The sequence below is a fragment of the Pteropus vampyrus genome, unplaced genomic scaffold (assembly GCF_000151845.1).
Source record: "Pteropus vampyrus isolate Shadow unplaced genomic scaffold, Pvam_2.0 Scaffold161, whole genome shotgun sequence".
Classification (NCBI taxonomy): domain Eukaryota; kingdom Metazoa; phylum Chordata; class Mammalia; order Chiroptera; family Pteropodidae; genus Pteropus; species Pteropus vampyrus.
Genome location: NW_011888942.1, coordinates 1806848 through 1813603, shown reverse-complemented (window position 1 = coordinate 1813603; position 6756 = coordinate 1806848). Strand labels below are relative to the sequence as shown.

Sequence of the window (6756 nt, the reverse complement as noted above, 5' to 3'; positions counted from 1 at the left end):
TGTTATATATTTGCACAATCACGACACACTATGAAAGTGGAAAGATTCAGTGACTAAATGAAAACCATGAGTTAAATTATAAACAGTGATATTAAGAAGTGAAATGCAGATACTAACTGGATCAATTAATTTGCATATTTAGCATTTTATACTAAGCTCAGAGTAAAAATTATAACCTTAAAAACAGTGAATAAAAGTTACTATAAGAATTGAATGTTTCTTTTAGCATTTTTTAGTCAAAGATTCCTATGAGATTTGGGACTCATTTATTTCATGTAAGGCTTAAAATATTTTAGAAGTATAAAACTACCTGAGAATTTTAAGACTCAGAGAATCTAAAGAGGGACTACTGATAAAACAGTATAGCAATGTAGACCTGGACTACCAGAGAGGTATTAGATTTTAAAATGAAGACTTTAGATAACATTTTTTAAAAAAGAGACTAGAAATTAGAAAAGTAAAATTCTGTAATATTAGAAAGATAATACCGCATGTAATAATAAACCTGTAATCAACATAGAAAAAACATAAGAGAAATAGTACGCCAGAGTAGGGAGAAAGACAATGAGTTTCGTGATGATTCCATTTCTAAGCTTTATCACTCATTCCATCTGACAAAAAAAAAATCTTTGTTTAAAAGAAAAACAGTTTATCTTGTTCAACGTTATTACAGAAAGTTTCAGAGACAGACTTTTGACAGACTAGTTTTACCTTCCAACCCATAATTTTGTCATTAAAAAAATCTATATTGCTTGTTTCATATTTGAACTTTAAAGTCAATAAGATTTATTAGAGAAGGATAAAACTGCTAATTGTATATGTAACAAAATAAATTAATTCCAAAATTAATTATTAAGTTTTCTATTAGTAACAAAAAAGATTTGTTGTAACTGAATGTTAGGTTTAAAACTACTATTTTGCTTTTATCTACTTTTGTCAATTAGTAAGAGACTTATTAATAACTTCCAATGGTCCTCTTCCACAGCTTCTCTCTGCTTATTCGCTTGCTTTCTCTGTTCCTGTGTAAGTAACTGGCCTAGTCTCTCTAATTTTAAAGTTGCCACTCTTAAGTGTGTGAATCATTATTTACTCATGCAAATTTCCTAAGAGATTAACCACAAGGTCTTAATGATTAGAAATTTATCAATTTAGTTTTGGATCAATAGCTTTACTGAGAGTCAACTGAATTTTTTTTAGTCCATTCTTATTTATTTCTTATTTATTTATTTAACTTACTTACTTACTTACTTACTTACTTACTTACTTACTTACTTACTTACTTACTTACTTTTTTTATGGTGACATTGGTTAACGAAATCCGCTAAGTTTCAGCTATACATTTTAATTGTAAGGCATATATATTTACATTGTGTATTCACCTTCCATAGTTAGATTTCTTTCTGTCACCACGTATTTGACCTCTTTTACCCCATCTACCTCCCTAGTCCTCCCTCTTCCCTCTCCCTCCCCTCTGGTAACCACTAGTCTATTGTCCATGTCCATGTCTTTGTTTGTCCTGTTCATTTGTTGCTTTTATGTTTATATCCCACATATAAGTGATATGATGTGATTTTTTAACTTTTTCTGTCTGGCTTATTTCGTTTATCATGATTATCTCGAGGAACTGAATTTTTCAATGCCAAATATTTAGCAGTTTTATTAATTTGGCATTTTGAATTTGTCATAAGTGGTTTCTTATATAAATTTATGTTATGTGTATTGCTCCATGATAATAGTAGGCTTGGTAGCACTTACTATAGTTCAATTATGTGTAAAATAGATATTCACAAAATAGATTCCAGTTTTCTGAAACAAAGGATATTATCAAACATTTTTCAAGATCTTGGGGGTTGTCAAACAAAAGTTCACATTGATCAAAGATGCCGCACTTCATATACTGAATAACATTGTGTGTTTTTATTTTATATATTCATCTGGGTTATATGGAAGTTAAAATATTATCCAATTGGAATGCATTTCAGCCCACTTCAGCCAAAAACTAACTGTTTCATTCACTGTTTTATAGGTTGTGTTTTGGTAATAGAAATAGAAATCTGCTTATTTTACAAATTTTTTTTTTGGTTTTATTAAAAATCTCTATGATCTATGGCAAATTAAACAATCTATGCCTCAGTTTCTCGGATGGAAAATAGGGATTTTAAAACATTTACTTGATAAGGTTATTGTGAAAAATTAATTTAATAAATATATAATACGTATGTTTCTATAACACAGCATATAGAAAGCCCCATATAATCATTTGCTCTTGAAAATATTAATAAAAATACTATTACCCTACAGGAAATATACATCCATTTCGTGGCACAGAGCTATGATTTGTTAGGGTATCGTTAACCCTTATGTGAATACTCCATAAAGAACTTACCTGTTCTACTGTTGATGACATTTTATTTCAGTTTTTGAATATTATAAATAATGCTGCTATCTTCTTGTACATGTCTTATTGTGCACATGTGCAAGAGTTTCTCTTGGGTATACACCTAAGAGGAAATTGCTAGGTTAAGGTACAAATATTCAACGTTGGTAGATAATGCCTAACAGTTTCCCAGGGGGCTTGTATCCATCATACTCTCAGCAGTATATAAGAGTTCTAGAGGACACTGTCTTTTAATTTTTAATTTTAGGCATTGCTGTGGTGTTTAATGATAGTTTATTTTGGTTTGAGTATGCATTTACTGATTATTTATGAGATTGACCATCTTCTCATATATTTGCTGGCCATTCCTGAAGTTGACCAAGCCACTGCCCATATTTTAAACTTTTATATTAAAATGTAGCCCACCCGGATGTGGTTCCATAGTGTAGAAGTTAGCACATCTACTTTACATGCAGAAGGTCCTGGGTTTGTGCCCTAGTCGTCTATGGCCATGCTACCCTGAACAAGCCCGATGTCTGATCTTGGAAGCTAAGCAGGGTTGGGATTGGTGAGTACTTAGATGGGAGAACACTTAGGAAGATCAGGTGCTGTAAGCATAAATAATAATAAAAGTTATTTTTAAAAAGACAGATAAGAAAAGAAAAAATATATAAAATGTAACCCACCCATAAACTTTACAAATTCTCACACAATAAATTAGTGCAAAGTGGATGTTCCCATTGTATCTACCATCCAGATCCAGTAATAGATTCAGTGCCCCAGAATATGCCTTTGTACCCACTCTCAGTTATAATCTTCCTTCTCACCAATTGATTGTTATTTAAATTTCTAACAACATAATTGATTTCCACCAATTTTTAAACTTTGTATAATTATTCAGAATATATTTTTTGCCATCTTTTTTTTTTTACTTTACTTTTCATCTGCAAATACTTCTTTTTAAAACTTGTGTCCTTGTGACCTTTATTGGATATTAATCATCCATCGTCTCAGCATTGTTATTTATTTATTCATTATTTGTTTGTTTGTTTGTTTGTTTGTTTATTTATTTTAAACATTATAAATAGGTTTTATTTGTCACCATTAAAAGTCTGCATTTTAAACATATTCTTGAACTGGGGTCTCATATTCACCAGCTTGTTCAACTTTAGCCCGTGTCTCATCCCCAGTATCTTTTCCAGAACTGCTACCTCTACCCTGAAGCTCCATGAATTTTCCCAATTCAAACTTGGGCTTCTACATTTTGACTTTTCTAACCAAGACATTATGGAGTGGATAAACAGATTGGCAAGCCTTTTCTGTCTTTTCCAATGCTATCTGGAAACAATTTATTGACCATGTTTTTCAAGTAATTTGTCTGCACCTCTAGAGTCATGATTTCCATCATCTTATTACATATTTTGCCAATCTATTGACGCTGAGCATAAGCGGTCTTCTGAATCTGATTGGGGGGTGTGTGTGTGTGTGTGTGTGTGTGTGTGTGTATTTTAATGAAACCAACACAGAACAGATGAAGCAAATAACTATCGGTAGTCTTATATCAACATGATCTTCAATCATGGTCTGCCATTTTTTGACCATGGACCATTTTGTCACAGGTAAGATTCATGATATGGAAATTAGGCAAATTTTGCCCTGAGCGTCCTCAGTAATCAGCTTGAATTTTCTAAAAACAACTTCATCTTTCTGCAGATCAGCTAGGCTCCCTTCAAAAATATGACCCTTGAGACCGTAAGAAGTGATTTTGGTTCCTTGAGTTCTCACGACTAGTGTTTTCCCAATATCTCTTATATTGAACATAGCTGGTACTTTCACATTATACCAATCTTTCTTAGCAAAAGAGTCAACCACTTTTTCTTAGCTCACTTTTTGCCATCTTTCATATGGTGTTTGTTCTTGCCAACTGCCATGATACCAAAATCAGCATTGTCTTTTAAAAATAGCAAATTTCTGAGGGGAAACATAGCCCTTAATTCTTGGTTTATCTTTGAAATTTTTACTTCTCTCATCTTTTGGCCTTTCACTGAATTCTAAGCTCTCTATGGCCTTCAAACTTATATTTCCATTTTTACTCATTGGGAGATTTAGACTAATTTACCCAGTGTCAAATACTAAAAGCTAAAATCTTAGTACTACAACTTAACTTTTACCAACCTATTTTATTGTAATTTATTAATTTTTCTTAAGTTTTCTCTTATACTTTATTTTATGATTTTATATTGAATAGAAAAAAATGCAATTTCCATTTAGCAGTTAGTATGAATGCATTACAGTCAACATAGGAAGTCGGAAGCATTCCTTTCAGCAATTTTCCCTTTTGCCTTACTTCTGTTTTTTCCTAAGTGATTTTTTGACAGGGGCTGTAACAAAAACAAAAACAAAAACAAACAAACAACAACAACAATAACAACAAACGAACCTTACCTGAGCTATTTTGAAAATCCTCAGGTTAATTCTCTTCTTTACACTAATAGCTACCTTTCCTTACATGTACAGCATGTACTAGGCACTATGTTAAGCACCTAATTTTTTTTAAATATAATCTTGAAAACAATTTGACAAGTATGTTATTATTGTGTTGATAAAAATCTGAATCTTAATCTGAATCTTAGAGAATATAAATGTCTGAAGTCACATAGTTACAAAGTGTTAGCAGTAGAATTTTACTTCAGGTTTGTCATTGACCAAAAACTATCCAATTAACTCCTATACAAATTAAAAACAAAGTAAGAAATAAACTATAAACTCTGGGGTGGGGGAGGTTGTTTGTTATTGATAATGTTTATTTAGTTACTGACCTTGCTATCATTTAAGAGTCTGTAATTTAGGAGACATATGTAGAAATTAGAGCTATAAATTCAGTGTTATAAGATTTCATAGGTTCCCATCTATGTTTTAAAAGTCAATATGGTTTTCAGATTCTTGTGTCTTTGAGAGTCTCTTTAATTTAATGGAATGAAGTAATGAACCCATCTATTAAATGAAATATCATAGTCAGAGTTCTTAAACTGTTTATAGGCTGCACATTTTTGAATTCTATAATTTTTGATGGTTCAATTGAAAGTCCTAAACATTAAAGAACTATGAAAAAAATCAGCAGCAATTATAATATGATCACTATTACAGAGTAATTATCTCACCATGTCTTTACAGTGTTTATACTTATCCACCTATCCCTCTGGCTGTCTTCTGCACTGTCACTGTTTGAGTGAAAGTATTTTTTACACTGAAGAAAATGTTACATAGGATTGAATAAATTCGATCTCTATTCTTTCCTCAATGTTATCAGTCTGTGCTTTTCACCTCTTCCTTGCAACACATTGGACTCATCACATGAAAGCTAATAGAATTTGATGACATATATATATATATATATAGAAAGACAGAGAGAGAGAGTTACAGAAAAAATAAAATTTATATACTGATCAGAATTCGGTAACATAACTAGAAATGGTCCATGGAAATGCATAACTGTTAAGGACAACTGCTCAGGAGAATTAAACAGAGTTTACTAATAAGAACTACATGAAAAAATATATAGCCTATGTTTGGTCTTAAGGGTGGGTAAGATCTTTTTCATGTACATTCTTATTTACAAATTCAACTTCTCTGTTATTTAAAAAAACACAGAAAATAGAATTAGACTAAGCGAACCATTTTTATTTTGAAGAAAGGTAAAACTGAAGATGTTAAGATGTTTTAACTTAGCAAATGCTCAATAGTGAGTATAATGGTATCTACCAGCTTCATGAAATGTTCAGGAAACTTCCTGTCATTGCTCATTAGGCTTTAACTGAGTATACATTAGTCAGGAATCCATCATTGACTACTTAAATAATCATTAGTTAGTGCTAATTGACTGTGTTATAGAATTTCTTCACAGGTCGATCTAAATAAGCAAGACGATAGCTGTACAATTTGCTACAAGTTCGGACCAGTTCATTAAACCAGAGTTCTGTAAATTTGAAACATTTAAGGTGGGGTTGTGTAATCTGGCAGCAACCAGAGTTAGAACACACACCCAAAGTCCATTGTTGCTGAGAACACATTTCCTAGAGATTCTTAAATTTGAGTATAGATCTAAATTGATTTAAGTTTATCTTGGATCTATAATACGGAGAAATGAAAAAAATATAGTCTTTATATGTATGTATAAAACTGCTGAGAAGAATGAGGTAATGTTCCTGAGAGAAAAAACAAAACTCAACAGGATGCTTATTGTATTATCCCCTTGTATTAATTTGGGTGCTTTCATTTCAATGATGAATCATTGGTGTAAAGAAGAGGCTGCAGTAAATATACACACAGCAGAATACTAAGTTCACTAGGAACTAAGGCAGCACTCATAGACAACACCA

The 6756-nt window shown here is 31.6% G+C and overlaps 1 pseudogene; it reads right to left on the bottom strand.

Moving 5' to 3' along the window:
* Positions 1 to 3496: 3496 nt before the first annotated feature.
* On the bottom strand, positions 3497 to 4308 carry LOC105298759 (annotated as a pseudogene).
* Between the last annotated feature and the right edge of the window lie 2448 nt (positions 4309 to 6756).